This window comes from Canis aureus, chromosome 8 (genome assembly GCF_053574225.1).
Source record: "Canis aureus isolate CA01 chromosome 8, VMU_Caureus_v.1.0, whole genome shotgun sequence".
NCBI classification, from domain to species: Eukaryota; Metazoa; Chordata; class Mammalia; order Carnivora; family Canidae; genus Canis; species Canis aureus.
In genome coordinates this window covers 19,720,560-19,737,882 of record NC_135618.1, presented here as the reverse complement: position 1 = coordinate 19,737,882, position 17,323 = coordinate 19,720,560, and the positions used below count along the sequence as shown (strand labels likewise).

The following is a 17,323-nucleotide window of genomic DNA, read 5'->3' as shown; positions in this document are numbered from 1 at the left end:
ACTGGTTTTCCTGTAATAGGAAAGCAAACCCAACCAGGAAAGGAGGCAGATGTGTTGCTCTGCAACATTGCAGGCATATGAAATTGTACAGATCTCACTGAAAACTAGGAATGATATCACTTGGAAATTTAACCAAAATTATTTCCATCAGTGGACAAAGCACATTTTAAACCATTGTATGCCTTTTTCAGATATCGTTCTTTTTCTAAAGTCACATTTGTTGTTTCTGATAGAGGGGACATAATTGGGAAAATTAACTAGATAAAAAAATGAAATTTAAAGTATAAAAATTCTGCTTTTTCTGATAAATTTTACATTCATTGTTTCCTTGATTTAAACAGAACATTCTAAAAATATTACCCCCATAGGGTGCGCATTTTTATGCACATATTATTTTTGTTTAGAAATTATGAGCCAATGAAGAGTGAAAATGACCTTGGCTATTGTACTTATTTATCAATAGAAATAATAGCTTTTTTATGTCTGGATTCAAGTATCTTCTCTACTAATCATGCAACTTCCATACATTTCAAAGAGATGATTTGGATTGCATGAATACAGGAGTCTGGAGCTTCCTACATGCCCCTGTATTTGTACACAATATTTATGCAATATTCTGACTTGGCTATAATCTATAATTTCTGGCTATTATTTCAGTTGCAACCATAATTTTTAGATTAATGGTTATAATTTTGGTAGGGAATACATGAAAAGTTATATGTTCATGCTTGAAAGGAGGATCATTAAATATTCATTATTACCACTCAAATTAGTTGTCATGCTCTATAAAACAGTTACCCGTTATCATTTCACTAGTTTAGATTCAGCGGTAAGTGAACAGCAATATATGGCTCATATCAGTAGAGGAATTTTTGTTGAGGAACAGAGGGAGAAATGATTTTAAAACCCATTTGACATATTTATGTTGACAAATTATTTAAAAGAATTACTGCATTGTCAATAAACATGTTTGTATGTTGGAATAGGATTGTGACTGGATTTACTTCTAGCTGTTTAATTACTCTATGATTGTGAAAAACAGTGCTTCTTCAGATGGTTATGAGGGGGGAAAATGAAAATACAAAGGTTGGGATATTTTAGTGTTTTGCACTTGCCTAAGCTTGCCATAAAAAAGCGCTTTTCATTTTTTAAGCAGGTACTGAAGTCTTGCTTTTTCAGCGGAGCTAGATTGTATAATTTGTTAGTTTTCCCCATCTGGTAACAAATCTATCCTTCAGAAAAAAAAAAGCAAAAAGCAAAACAAGAGATGGATTTTTATAAATGTTGTGGGTGAGCATATGTGGAGATGTCTCCTTAACCTGTTTTGGAAACATGAAGTGAAAATAAATATGAATGTATTTTAGTGTAAAAACATTTTGTGTTTTTCTTCCACATATCTTGATATGCTTTATTCAGTTATGTGAAGACATCAGGGACATCCACATGATTGTTTTTGTTTTGTTGTTGTTGTTTTTTTTTATCACATTTCATACTCTTCAGTAATTTAAATTGGCACTTTTTCCATAGAACTCCCCCCATAAATTTGATTCTGATCTCATCTAACTTTAGAGCTTTCTGTCTTAAAGAGTCAAATTGTAGCTGATGAACACATTTTGCATTTTTCCACATTGCATCTGGACTCTTCAGAATGATGGTTTATTTTATTTTATTTTTTCTGCACAGAGGAGAGGAAAAAATATATAGGTCCATGAATCAATCTAGATAATGGGGAAGGCTGAATGTAATAAATAATACAGTAACAACCCTAAACTAATGAGCTGTTGCTAAGGTACATTTCATAGGCTCATCCTCTATATAAAAAGTCACTAATAACCCCTTGGTGTAATCAGATGATAAAGCTTTGCCATAAGGCAACACCTGTGCAATTAGAACTGCAGATTCTTTTGCACGTTTCATTAATTTCAGGATTTTGTAAAGGCACAATGACTACACTAATAATCTAGTCTACTTGACTCCATGTCTACCGGAAACAAAGTGTCTAATTAGATAAAGGTAATTAATTAGAGATAAATGGAGCTAATCAGGCTCAGTTAACACTAATTCTCTGAATTAAGACATTTTGGGACACCTACTATCCTGCTGACTTTGATATTTTGCATTAAGAATAGGTTCTAGAGGAGTCAGAAAATACTGGCATTTGAGAACTGAGCAGTCTTTTGATGGCATATTTAGGCATCTGAAGTGAAAGGAGAGTTTTCTTTCATATTGTGCTATTTCACCACCTTTCTATTGCAGTTTAAAGAATTCACTTTGTAGTTATTCCAATCTGTGCTAGTCTCCATATAAATTTTAATAGCCTTTGCTATCATTTTTGTTATCTGTCTAGCCCACCAATGGAAGAAAATCACAAGTTGTTCTTTCTTAAATAAAGAATTAACATGTTACATTAAGGAAATGTCAAGACTCATCAGTCTATATCCTAAAATTCTGATCTTTTAAAGAGAACAAACACCTATAATTCTGATCATTTAATTCTGATTCTTTAAAGAGAACAAACCTCTGCTTTGCAGTGTTGGACTGAAAACTTAGTGGTTTGGGGGAAAGATCATCGGCTTTTTTTTTTTTTTTTAAGGTTTTATTTATTCATGAGAGAGAGAGAGTGAGAGGCAGAGAGACATAGGTAGAGGGAGAAGCAGGATCCATGGAGGGAACCTGATGTGGGACTCGATCCCGGGACTCCAGGATCACACCCTGAGCTGAAGGCAGGTGCTTAACTGCTGAGCCACCCAGGCATCCCAAGATCTTTGGCTTTGAAGTCAAAAGACCCAAATTCAAATTTCTGCCCTCTTACTAGGTGAGTGATCTTAGGAAAAATGCTTAACTTCTCTGAGTTCCTTTGATTATAAAATGGAAATGATGGTGATGCAGACTTTACAGGGTTATCATGAACACTGAGCAAGGTAACTGTGTAAAGACTGGTTATTTTTACCTTTTTGTGATTGGGATTGAACACATAACCTGGCACTATAACTTGGTTGAGGACAAGCTGAAGTATTGAAAGTGTTCCATTTTTATCTCAACCTCATGGTATTCTTTGGGCTACATTTATATATGTAGCAAGGAAGAGATCAAGAGTTTTCTCCCAAATAGTCAAATCAGAAAAAAAAAAATCCTGCAAATTCTTTACTTGGAGAATCTGAATTTATCTGCTTTTGTTTTCTATACTGGTATATTTAGCCCTCTGGGCAAGTTGCTCCACAGCTCACAGGGTATGGACAGTTTGCCCCAGAATTGAACTCTGGGATGTAGCTTAATGTGAAGCTTGAAATCTTTGTTTTATAATTTCTCCCAGGTATGCCCCTTCCTCTTTCTGTTTTCTGTCCTACTCCTAAATTATCTAATGATCTCATAACTAATATCCCTGCTTTCCTTTCTTTTCTCCTATAATTCAGTGTTACCAATTTAATCTTCCTCACACAACACTTTCCTCATTCCCTTTTCTGTCAAGATCATAAGGAGATTCCTTGTTAAACTAAGCCTCTATCAAATAGGCAGTCAAAGCATCTGTATCTGGTTCATGTTATTTATCCAGCTTATCTCCTGCCCTTCTCTGCCAATGGAACCTTTTATTTCAGGGAGCCAGCCTTATGGTTCTTCACCACACCCATCTCTTATTTATGTTCTTGTCCCCCCACCTGACAACCTCCCTCCTTTTCTTTCAAGATTTATTTTTAAATCCTGCATTTCCCCTAAGGCCCACCTTGACAACTCTGGCCTACCAAGAGCTTTCTCATCTCTGTAGACCCACTGCAGCTCTCAGTGGCCTCACACTGATAAGATGCCTGAGGTCAAGAACCATATCCTGTTCTTGTATGTGAGGCAAACCTTGCTCACCATCCTCTTCCCCCAGACATCAGCTTTCGCACAATGTGGCCATCAGGAGTGCACAGAACTAAATGATCCGTGTGTGTAATCTGTGAGGTGTAGCTTGGCCTGGTCCTTGGTAGTCAAGTCTAATGACTTTTGTAGTAAATCTGGGCCTCTTTGCCCACTGGAGCTGAATTCAACCCTGGAATGAGCCTTTGTGTTTGGAGACAAAATTACCTTGATGAGAGGCCTGCTGTATGTTTCTGAGGCTTTGTTTGTGGCTTGTGGGTTATTAGGTTTTTATGACATGCATGCAGTGAGGGAATGCCAGGCAGTGACCATTAGTATTTCATGACAAAACACGTAGCAAGCAATAATATTACTATCCAGCAAACATTTCAGAAAGGGCTGAGCAACACAGCCCGAATTTGCATTCATCAGAGATCTTTAGTGGAGTTTTTTGGTGAATGCTCTTATATAGGAAGTTTTCCATGGAGAGTCCATGCCAAAGAACTTGAAACTTGTATGTGTTAGATATCCAGGTTGACTGATGGTGGTTGTTACAAAAATATACACAGTTTCTTCCTTTTATATGTAAGTTTTCTTCCTTATCTCTACATCCTTTGATAGCATCATCCCAAAATTGACTCTGAGTTTGGCTGTGTGTTTTGCTTTGCCATTGACACAGAAGCAAACATGACAGACAAAGACTTAAAAGTTACTTGGGCAGGGGCACCTGGATCAGTTACGTGTCTGCCTTCAGTTCAGGTCATAATCCCAGGGGCCTGGGATCAAGCCCCGCATTGGGCTCCCTGCTTGGTGGGGAGTCTGCTTCTCCCTCTCTTTCCTGCTTGTGCTCTCTTGCTATCTCTGTTGCTATCTCTGTCTCTCTCTCTCAAAAAAAATTTTTTTTAAATTACTTGGGTATCAGAACTTGCCCTCTGGCTGTACTTGGACCCTTGAGCACCCCTCTGAATGAGCCCAGGCTAGCTAGAGTGTGACAGACATATGGTCCAGTATCCTTTCCTCAGCAAACAGTCATCTAACCCCAGAAGTCAAATGGCCTAGCTGACAGCAGCTAATCACAGAAGCTCACATGAGTCCAGTGGAGACCAGTAGAAGGATACACAGAATTGAACCAAATAGTTACTAAATTAAACCTTAGGTTCAACCTGGGGTTATTCGCCATCCAGCAATAGATTACAGCCATCAACAGTGAAGGCTGTCTATTTCACTGCTTAAACTTAGAAGAAATCCAGAAGAAAAAAAAAAAAGAAGAAATCCAGAAGACATCAAATGTTTGGTCTCTAATCTTCGAAGATACATAAGTAGGAGACTGGAGAAATAGGGAAGCAAAAAAGTCTTCTCAGTCTTAGGAAATAAGAAAATGGCTTCAGTTTTTGTCATTTTGGGCTGGTACAGATCAAAATTTGAGTCAGGACTTCTAGAGAGGCGGTAGGCCAGAGCTGAAGATCTATAAACAAGGGATAGCTGAAGTTGTAGGATAGGATGAGAATGCAGAGAAAGAAAGACTGGTGACAAAACTCGGTAGGATTCCCTCTTTTAGTGGCCCATTAGAAAAGAGGCAAAGGAGTCAGAGAAGGAGGGACAGAGGGGTAGGAGGCACAGGATCATGTAGTAGAAGCTGAGACTGGGGAAAACTGTGAGAAGAATCGAGTGGTCAGCAGAGCTGATTGCTAGAAAGGGCAAGCATGACAGTAATAATGACTAATAATTGAAGTGCAATTCATAGTTTACGAAGCCCATTTACATACAACTCATTTCAATGAAGCATCATAGATAGAGTCAGGATCATTATTATGCCCATTTTGTAAATGACAAAATAGGCACAGAACCAGTAAGCGCTTTATAAATATTACCCCATCTGGTAAGATGGCAAATTCCAAATGTCTTAAAATGGATTCTATTTTTTAAAAACGGATTTTATTTTTACTTACAGGAGACCACTAGAACCGTAGTTGAATCTGGCAAGAGGAAAGTCCCTAGGAGCCTTTAAAGAAGCAGTTTCAGAAGAATTGGAGGTAGAGAGGGCAGTAGTTGGGTAGGAGCAAGACTGCGTGGAGATAATATAAAGGATATGGGAGGTAAGGGACAGAACACTGTTGAGTGGCAGGAGAATGACGTGATAAGACCTTGAGGGGACACCAGGTTTGAAAGGAAAGTAAGGATGACCAAAGCAAGTTTATAGATAGGAGGGAGAGAGAGAAGTGGAACATGAAAACAAGAGAGAAAATAAACAGAAGGGAAAAATGCAAGGAGAATAAAAATGAAAAAAATAAAGAGAAAATAAATGAGAAAAAAATCTGAAAAGCAGTTCCTGAAGATATAGATGCCAGTTCCTGGAGCACAGGTGAAGAAAGGGCCTAGACTTGAGAGGGAATAGAAAGGCTGGTGGGAAGAAGAAAAAGAGGGAAATGACAGCAAGAGATGTTGAAGTAGAGAGGAAGGAAAGTAAATCAGCATCTTCAAATCCTGTGCTCATTTTCACTCCAAGAAGAGCAGTTTGCCATCTCAGGAAATGCCTGGCATGGATCTACCATCATAATAAGACAATTAAAAGATTTCTGGAACTTCCTTCATAAAGCATAGTGTCCTTCCTGGGAAGAAATATTTAATTTGTTTTTAAATATTTTATTTATTTATTCATGAGAGACACACATAGAGGCAGAGACATAAGGCAGAGGGAGAAGCAGACTTTTTGCAGGGAACCCGATTTGGGACTCCAGCCCAGGACCCCAGGATCACAACCTGAGCCAAAGGCAGACGCTTAGCCATTGAGCCACCCAGGTGCCCTGAGATATTTAATTTTGTGATTGGAAAAAAAGTTCTTGGGGTAAGGACCCTGCATGACTATTTTGTGTGTGTGTGTCCACAGACACATGCACACACACACTGGGCAAGAAGAGGTACTGGGCAAGAGATTGGAAGTCTGGGACCTGGGAGATTGGCCCCAGGGAGTGAGGGACGCCAAAATCAAACTGCTTTGCCTGGAATCCAGGGTTGTCCTGAGTGGTGGAGCAGATGCCCTTTTATAGAGAAGAGATGATCCTGATTAAAACACACCTTCATACCTAGCCCTGGAAATCTACCATCAGGACTTTCTTGTAGTGACTCGGGGCTTCTGCCTACTGCTTCAAGACAGATACTTCTGGGAGGAGAAATCCACTAAACCTCAGGGTTTATTAGATTTTTCCTGAGAGCAAGTTTTGTTAGATTATGAGGATGAGGACTGATGGAGAAGAACTTGCCTCTTGATGTAAACAATACAAAAAGAACAGAAATCACCAAATCTTCTACATTCCTCACATCATACTCTCCTGCAAGAAGTTCTGTGCATGCTCCTCAGTTTCTCTCACCTTAATCCCCACTACCAGCATAATCATTCAACGACTCTCTCAAGGTGACTGATACATCATTGGTGCTCAGTAAACGTGTGGATGAATAAGTCCAAGGCTCCCAACTGGCCTCTCCCTCCACGCTGGGTCCCCTGCAACCCATTCATCAGTGTGCTGCTTTCCTTTTTTTTTTTTTTTTTTTTTTTTTTTATGATAGTCACAGAGAGAGAGAGAGAGGCAGAGACATAGGCAGAGGGAGAAGCAGGCTCCACGCACCGGGAGCCCGACGTGGGATTCGATCCTGGGTCTCCAGGATCGCGCCCTGGGCCAAAGGCAGGCGCCAAACCACTGCACCACCCAGGGATCCCAGTGTGCTGCTTTCCTAACGATCCTTCTAAAGCCCAGTTTGATCTGTTTAAAGTGCTTCATGGCACCTCATTACAGGATCAAGTCCAGACTACTTAGCTTAGAATACTCGGCCCTTCATGATCCAACTCGTACAGCCCCTTCCCGATCTGTCATCTCACAGAGACCCCCTGTGTGCAGGAACACGTTGACAAACACCTCCAGACTTGATGCAACCATATTGAACTACATGATCACCTGAGATGTTTCACACTGTACTTTGCCTGGGTTGTTTCTTCCTAGAACTTCCTAGAACACACTGAAAATACCTACCTGTATTTTCAGCTTAAGTAATTCATCCTCAGTGAGCCTTCGTGAACTCCTAAATTGAGGTAACAGTCTCTTTTACTTGCCCTCCTTGTTTCTAGCTCTGTTACAGCACCTGTATTTGTGGACATGAGTATCTCCCCACCAGATGATCATGTCCCTGGAAAGCCGGACCATTTACATCTTATTTGTCATTGTATCTTCAAACCAGGCATTTGTTATGCTCTTAAATGTTAATTGAGAATTTAGGTTGAGACTGCTTAAGGCCAAGTTCCCTTCTCCCTTATCCAATAATTGGTCTGGTATAACCTTGTCCCAGTTACTCTCTTTGTAAAGCAAGAGTGTAATTGTGGATCTTTTTTAGATTGCCTGCTAAGCATCTAGAGTTGGAGTGAAAGCCCACAGAGGGCCATTCTATACCACTCTCTGACTCTAGAAGTGCCCTTAGACCCCACGGCTAGTGCCTGGGAGAGTGCAGCAGGCACCTGCATCCCCCTCACCACAGGGACTGTTGGGCAGGAGGTGGCTTTTGTTTCTCTCAGGAGTGTATTCTGACATTTATTGGGAGCTGCCTTTGGAGGTGCAGGCAAATGAGATCCACTGGAAAGATGCACAGTAGCTGTGAAGATCCCGCTCACAACATTACTTCTGCTTTCCCTTGTCTTGGAGGCTTCTCTTTGCTGTTTGCCTGAGATGTTTCCAAGTGGGCTTCCTTGTAATGTAAATTTGGTCTATTTTCTGGTCCATAATTCACTGAGTTTACAGACACAACTATTTCCTAAAGCTGCCCAGCAAAGTGTCCCCAGAATAGAACCTCTATCCTTAGAGACAGCAGTAAGGTTTTCATTCTCCTCTAGGTTTCCTGAGAAGCCAGTAGGCTAGCCTTGGTGTGACCTACATATTCTAGTACCTGTTTAGAAAGGAGTGCTCACTCTCCAGATTATTCATAGACATAGAGTCAGCTTTTCAAGTGGAAAATTGAAGCAAAACACATAGTGGGGGCGGGGAATATATGAATGTTGGCAACCAGTGCCTTCAGCTTTGGAAGATCACGTTCTGAATTCTCTTCCCCCAGATAGCTTAATCCTTCTTATATCAGAGTGAAGTTACCGAAGGGGCAGATTCATGGCTACCTAATCAAACTGTTTGATAGGAGCCAAAGTCATTGCTCCTGGATGATTTCTACAGAATCCAGTTCTTTCGTCCTGGTCTAGTACAGACCTGTGTTTCAATGAACAGCAAGTGCCTTTCCCGTTGGTGTGGACTGACATTATCAAGGGCTGAGTTTTAAAGGCCAGGAAACGCCTGAATCGTGAAAACTGCTGAAGCTACTGAGTCAAGGCTCCAAACACTGGATTAGGACTCAAATAACCTTTTGGTTTTAATTTTTTTTTTTTTTTGCCATGTCCTGTCTATTATTATAGAGGACTTGTGATTTAGTTATCTCCTTTTATTCAGTGATGTTCCTATCAAGCTATTAATTATTTAACAAACCACAATCTGGCAGAAACAAAGGACTTATTTGAAATATTTCTTCACAGGAAAAATACATTCTCTTTCTAGCACACTGAGAGAGTTTGAGTAAGTGTTCTCCTTATAGGCCAGCTGAGCAAGGGAAAGCATTGTTGTGAGAGAAATTTAACTGCATTGCAGTGGCCAAATATTTAATACTTTAAAGAGGAAGTTCTAAAATTTAATAGTTGATTTTATTATTACTCTTTGGATATAATTAGCTAGGGATGCACTTTAAACTGCTTTATTCTGGCTATTGAAATGGATTTTATGGTTTACACTGGGGAAAAAAAAATTCCGTCAGACCACGGGCCTCTCCCTTGGTGCACATTATTAGAGTCTTTTTAGAGACAAGCAAGCAATTTTGCTGTCATTGGTCTTGTTCAAATAGAGTATGTTTATCTATGCAATACTCTTGGGAAAGGGTGTCAGGAAAGGATCACCAGTTAGCAGCTGACATAGCTCCTGCACACACGTCGAAAAAGCTCCTCAAATAGCAAATGAACACATATATTTCATTTTTTATGTGGCTGATAAAATGTTATATCATTAAGTCAAAAGAACATATTTGTTCCATCCAACTTGAGTTTAGAACTAGCTCTCACTTCTAATACAAATGAGGGCCCTGTGGCTCACAGAGCATGCTCTGCCGAAACCAAACAGCCGTTCAAGACTTGAGGGAAAGCAGGTCTTTACACATTGAATACCAACTCTTTAATGGGCTTTTGGCATATTCCTGATCTGTTCCCAGATATTGAAATGTTAAGTGGGCTTTGGAGAAAACGAAGTCTTTCTGAATGTTTAGTTTAACTTGTGTATTGTTTTATTTCAAATAATGAATTCTCAAAAAAAAAATGAATTCTCATGTCTTTGCTCTATCAAATCAAAGCATCTATTCAGTCATTTATCCCATAAATAAATATTGAGCAAAAAACAATAGGTGGCAAGTACTAATCTGGCCTCTTGCAAAAAAGTATACAAAATAAATTAGGCACTTGCCTTCAAGGAACTTACAATCTGCTGAGGATGATGAATGAACAAGCAGAAAATCTAATCACAAATCAGAAAAGCTATGAAGAGGGGTGCCTGGCTGGCTTATCTGGTAGAGCATGTGACTCTTGACCTCAGGGCTGTGAGTTTGAGCCCCATGTTGGGTGTAGAGATTACTTAAGGAAATAAAAAAAAGAAAGAAATGTTATAAAGAAAGAGATTTAATGCTGAAGTGAGAGAGAACTGAGGTCTTGGTTTTCTCATGTATCAAATGTAAATAGTGAGACCTACTTTGTAGAGTTTGGGGATTAAATGAAACAGAACAATGTAGGTACATTTCTTAATGCAGTGCTCAGTATGAGGTCAGAGATCAATCATATAGTTAAATACATGGGTCCAGATAGGATCCATGGTATATTTGTTGGTGACTTTAATGCCCTGGGCTGAAATTCAGCCTTCATATTTTGAAGTCATGTCACAAAAAACAAGGAGTAGTCATTCTTTTTTTTTTAATATTTTATTTTGAGATAATCTCTGTACCCAATGTGGAGCTCGAACTCACAACCCCAAGATCAAGAGTTGTATGCTCCACTTACTAGCCAGCCAGGTTCCCCAGGGAGTAGTCATTCTTGCCATTTATTTGAGGGCATGAAAGCATGACAGTGTACCAGTTAGTTTCTCCTAAAGTAGTGCCCCTAAACTCCTAAAGAGTTTGTTTTGCTTACAAACTCTTCAGCTCCTTTGAATAGCATAGTTGTCCTTGGGGCCTTTTCAAGGTACCTCTAACCTTGAGAGGAAACTCACCTTCTTACTCCACTTTTATTGAAAGTTTAGATTCTTCTACAAATCATCTGGGTCCTAGGGTTCTTTTTCACCTCTTGAGACTTAGAGAAATCCTTGCCTTGGTATATCCTACTTACCAAAGATTTATTAACTACTTGCTATGTGCCCAAACTCAATTTAATTCCTAAACAGTCTTGTGAGGTGGATATTGTCACTTGCATTTTTTACACATGAAGAAATAGAAGCTCAAGGAGGTTAAGTAGTTTCCACAGGGTTCTAAAACTAAAAAGTGATATAGAATTTGTACTTATCTTTATTATTTTATTAATCCATGTATTGAGTACCTGCTATGTTCCAGGCTTACCTATCCTGGTGTAGCTGGTGATGATATACCATTAAAGGAGTAGCAGACAATTAAATAAGTAATCAGATGTGTGAGGATGCTGTGAAGGAGACACACAAGAGAGTGGGAACATGTAACAGGGAAGCTACAATTGGAGGCTTTGGTGAGGAATACCATTGAAATTCGGAGGGTGAGATAGGTAAAAGAGTGTTCAGGGTGTGTGTGGTCATTGGCTGGGGAAGAGGCTGTCCTGGGCAGATGGAATAGCATGTACAAAAGACCTGAGGCAGGAAAGAACATGGCTTCAAGGACTTGTGAAAAGGTAATTGTGCCTGGGTTTTAAATACCAAGGGGGATTGACATTAAGACTATTGAGGAAGGTTATGAGCCAAATCACATAGGACCTAGACGGCTTTGTTAGGGATATGGACTTTATCCTAATCTCAATAAAAAGTCATTAAAGGACTTTAAGCTGGGAAATGATTTAATCACATTTGATTTTTTTTTTTTAAGATACTTATGGAGAATGGAGTGGGAAGGTGACAACTAAGGAAACAGGAAGACTAATTAGAAGGTTATTGCAATAGTCTAGACAGTAAATAAGGGTGGTTTGGATCATGGTAGTGATGGAGGGGATGGAGAGAAGCGAATGGATTCCAGAGATATTTAGGAGGCAAACCTTTTTTAAAAATTTTTATTTATTTGGGGCACCTGGGTCACTGTAGTGATTTTGCATTTACTTTTGGCTCAGGTTGTGATCCCGGGGTCCTGGGATCAAGTCCCACATCAGGCTTCCCCCCAGGGAGCCTGCTTCTCCCTCTGCCTATGTCTCTGCCTCTCTCCATGTGTCTCTTATGAATACATAAATACAATCTTTTAAAAAATAAGGTTTTATTTATTTAAGTAATCACTACACCCAATGTGGGGCTTGAACTCATGACCCCAAGATCAAGAGTCATTTGGAACGCTTTCAAGTGCAACAGAATACTGAATAATAGAAACTGACTTTAAAAACAGAGGCGGGGGTGGGGGTATCCCTGGGTGGCTCAGCGGTTTGGTGCCTGCCTTTGGCTCAGGTCATGATCTGAGGGTCCTGGGATTGAGTCCTGCATTGGGCTCCCCACAGGGAGCCTGCTTCTCCCTCTGCCTATGTCTCTGCCTCTCTCTCTCTCTCTCTCTCTGTCTCTCATGAATAAATAAAAATCTTTTAAAAATTTTTTTAAAGTAGAGGGAATGTATTGGTTTATGTAACTGCAATATGAGGAGGTAGGATTGGGCTCAGGTAAAGCTCAATGAAGTCTCTAGGGACTGGTTTCTGTTGGACTCTGTTTTACCTGCCACCATATATGCTTTATCAAAAGGGAACTACCATCGTACTCCCAGAGTGGCTGCGAGGGTCTCCAAGGCTGCGTGCTTCTTTCCTTATATCCTGCTTGAAAAAGAGAGTATCTTTGTTCTGGCATTTTCAGTAAAAGCCTCAAGTCTCGTTCTGATTAGACCACCTTAAGTCTCATGCCTATTTATGAAGCAGTTATTGAGGCTAGGAAGATAGAATGTTCTGACTGACTAAATTTAAGCCATGAGCTTTGAAACTAGAGCTATGAGGTCAGCCTTCCTTCAAACCACGTGGTTCACCAATGGAAATAGAGATTGTTGAGAAAGGAGAAGGGAGGAATGTATGCTGGACTCAGCAAAAGTCTTCTCTGTTAGTGGCTTGGAAGTCAGGGTTTAGGAAGATGTAGGTCAAAGATTCGCTCTTCTGGTGATATTGCTCACTGAGGTAGGGAGCAAGAGAAGCAGGTATACGGAAGGAGTTGATGAGTCCAGCTTTGTTTGTAGGGCCTGAGAGACTACAAAGGGAGATGTCACATTGGTAGTTGGATTTGCCAGCCTGCAGCTCAGAGGTGTTGGCTGAAGTCAGAGATTTGTGTGTTGCTGATATACCTGATCCCAAAACTGTGCTTTTAATCAGAAGGCATATTTTACATTGTTTTTAAGTCCCTTCAATTGTTACAGCAACTTTCGGTGGCCAGGGAACATTTAGTCATAAAATGGTTATATATATCTCATTTATATATTCTTTTAATGTGTACAACTATTGTTTTCCTATTTTATAGATGAGAAAACTGAGGCATGGAAAGGTTACATCTAAGCCCATAGAGATAATTAAGAGTGATACTGGGATTTGAATTAAGAAAGTCTGACTCTAGAGACCTTATTTTTTTTTTTTTTAAGATTTTTATTTATTTATTTATTTGAGAGAGAGGGAGAGAACAGGAGCAGGGAGGAAGGGCAGAGGGAAGGGAGAAGCAGACTCCCCACTTTACAGGGAGCCCGATGTGAGGCTGGATCCCAAGACCCCAGGATCATGACCTGAGCCAAAGGCAGACGCTTAACCGACTGAGCCACCCAGGTGCCCCTCCAGAGACCTTATTATTAATCTCTGTTCATACTATTCTGCTCTCAAAAGGAGGGGAACGGGGGTGCCTGGATGGCGCAGCTGGTTAAGCATCTCTTGATTTCAGCTAAGGTCCTGATCTCAGTTTTGTGAGGTCAAGCCCCACATTCAGTTCCTTCCTTTGGTGCAGAGTCAGCTTAAGTTTCTCTCTCCCTCTGCACCGCCTACCCACCCACCGACTGCTTCCCCCCCCTCTATCTCAAATAAATAAATAAGAATCTTAAAAAAAAATAGGAAGGAAATGGCTGAAATGGTCACTTAATCACTTTCTTACACAGAGCATAATGGTTGCTCTGATTCTCTATTCCCCCTGGGATGCTGGTCTTTGGGTCTGAACCTCTCTTGAGACAACATAGCCTTTAGAAGTGAGCATTCCTCTTTGGAGTGATCATTTTGGACGTCAGCATGGCAAGTGGGGAAAAGAGCCGTCATAGTCAGAGACACGAAACAGCTGAGCAAACCAAATGACACAGGCAACCACAAGTGGTTTTAGTACCTCTGTAAGCTTCTCTTGCACCTTTCTTGCTAAATCCTCATCTTTCTTAAGTTGCTTTTGATAGCGTGGCAGAGCTTGGAAAGGCTGGTGAGGGTGGATAGTTCTATCCACTTTTTCCTTAAGCAAAATAGAAATGATACTTCTATCCTGTCATTTTGTATTATCTGTGCCTCTTTGTTCACATTAGTATGGATAATTAAGAGCTAAGGATAAACCAACATTCTCTTTTGTTAAAATGCTTTTTTTCCCCCAATGAAGTATAATATCCGTAGCTTTTTCTTCTCCTCAATGAATGATGTAAACAAGCACGCGACAACAAGCCTACACCACGTATTAAAAATAAGCAAACCTCTGTACTACCCACATTATTTAGTAAGAGGATTATTTTTCCCCTTGAATCAGATGTTGATTATAATGGTCAAAATAATCCTTGGCACTTTCTCTAAGCTTGCTCATTATCATTCAATATGTTCAACAGAATTATTAAATTTAAAATAATATGGTACACCTGGTTGAGATGACGGTGAGAGATTTGGCTTCCTGTCTCTTCGTTAAGGATGAATTCAGCCCAAGGGTGTACTATGAACTTGGCAAATAGCATTATAATAGTGAAAGAATATTGCCTATTGGGTAGCAGGAGTTGATGATTAAATTTAAGTGTGTACTGTCCACATAAAACAAATAATGCTCTTTTTTTTTTTTTTAACTTTTACTGTGAACATTCATCACTGGTGCCGAAGATGCACAGTTGCTAATTATTGTGTTTTTAACTTGTAATATACTGTAAATTTTGTATAATACTACTGTGACCTTATACAGAATAGAAAAGATGACAGGAGGCCTATAATTATTGTATGGGGAAGAAATGCCTATAATTATCTACTATTTTTAGGACCAGTGTGCATGGCCTCTTAATTTACATAAGCTTTAGACATTCACACATTTTCTGTCTTTGCTTGTGGATGATAAATTTTGCTCAAATGAAATCAGAAGACATACTGTTAGATGAGGAGTTAGCCAACTGGGAGCTTGATTACAATGAACAACACAAGCTTTGGTGCCAGCTAAAAAGGGAGCATTTATTTGGATAGGATTTATTTAAAGCAAGATTCAAAACATTAAAAAAAAAAACCCACCGTATTACTATATTGGGGCCTGATAACGTGTGATTATGGTTTTTTTTAGAGAATTGGTTAGATTATCTTGTAGAAAAGCATTAACCTAACAAAGAGAAAACCTCTAGGATATTTATCACATGGAGGGTGATTATGACAGCATGTTCTTATTAGAGATGAATATTTTGTGCTCATTAAGGTTACCCCCTTGAGTGCTCAAAGATGCAAAGTGCATTTCAGTGAAGTACTATAGTTCTATTGTCCTGTGAGCACTTGCTGTTGGCTGGGGGGGTTTATTCCAAATTAAGAGGCCTCTCTGAAAGACCCTGCCCTGGCAGGGCCTGTGTCAGAGCCACCCAGGCAAATCAAAGGTACGTTTTTCTGAAGCATATAATATGTGATTGTTTTGTTTTATTTGCTTTTTAGAAAATGATTATTACTTTTATTAGCTTACTGAAAATTACACATATGCAAATTATAATTTGAAAGGTTACATACCAAAAAAAAAAAAAAAGGTTACATACAACTATTGGAAGACATTTTAAGAAAAATATAACTTAACCCCACCCCACCCCTTCCCTCGTATTTTTAAATCTAAACCATGGCAGAAAAGCAAGTTAACAGTTCTGGTTGGTTTGTTGGTTTCTCAGGGTTTTTAATGACCATGTGATGGATAATTCTAAATGACCAGGAGTTGACAGGATGTTTAGATATGCATCATGTCCAAGGGCTCAGGGCCCATACACTCCTAGGTTAGTTAATCTAGGGTTTTTGCAATATCTATCTTTAAAAAATAAGGACACTTTAAAAAAACAATCACGGTACTATTGTTGCATCTAAAAACATTTAACAATTCCTTAAAAGCATCATCTATCAGGTCAGAGTTCAGATCTCATGTCTCTGGTTGTCTCATTGTTTTTTTCTGTGTTTAGTTTGTTATCTGTTTTTGCTTTTTACATTTCATTTGAAACAGGATCCAAAGAAGGTTTACCTATTGCTCAGGTGGTATATCTCTTGAGTCTCTTAATCTATTGGCTTCTCTTTCCACTTTTTTTTTTCTCTCTTGTCATTTATTTGTTATAGAAATCTATTCATTTGTCTTGGAGAGTTTTCCACATACTGATATTATTAATTGCATCCTTGTGGTATCATTTGCCATATTCCCCTGTCCCCTGTATTTCTTATTAGATACTAGTTAGATCTAAAAGCTCATTTAAATTCAGATGTGGATTTTTGACAAAACTGTGTCATGGGTGTATTGTGTTCTTTTATCAGGAGGCCTGTAATGTTTCTCTCCCTTTTTTATTTCTCTTCTTGAGATGTTAGCAACTGTTGACTATCATAGCTTAAATCAATTATTTAACTGAGAATTGCAAAACGGTGATACTTATATCATTTAATTCTCATGTTTAATCTAGATTACGTCTATAATTTCATTAACTATTTGGTTACCTAGGGTGTGACTGCTTTGACCAAAATCCCATTTGCAGACTTCTCTTTCTTTGGGTTAATATAGAGATACTTAGTGAATAGGTAGGTGGTCCCTTCCATACACTCAGACATGCATATATTTTCCTTGGAGATAATGGATCTTAACCCCCTTCAAACTTTACTCACCATCATTTCCACCTTTGAGATGGTAGAGATTACCTCTCTGACTTGTATTAGAGTTGCCTTTATGCCTGCCTGTCTTCTCCTCTATTAGACATAGGCAACTTGAGGGCAAGGTCTCTCAATCTTAATTTTTAAAATCCTCCACACCCAATACAA

The 17,323-nt window shown here is 39.2% G+C and overlaps 1 long non-coding RNA gene across 1 annotated transcript in view; it reads left to right on the top strand.

Moving 5' to 3' along the window:
- LOC144318432 (uncharacterized) overlaps nt 1-1,372 on the top strand; it is a 21,838-nt gene extending 20,466 nt beyond the window's left edge. The window contains exon 3 of the long non-coding RNA XR_013384327.1: nt 1-1,372. This exon is cut by the window's left edge and continues 1,343 nt beyond it. This is a non-coding gene — a long non-coding RNA (uncharacterized LOC144318432).
- The last annotated feature ends 15,951 nt before the right edge of the window (nt 1,373-17,323 follow it).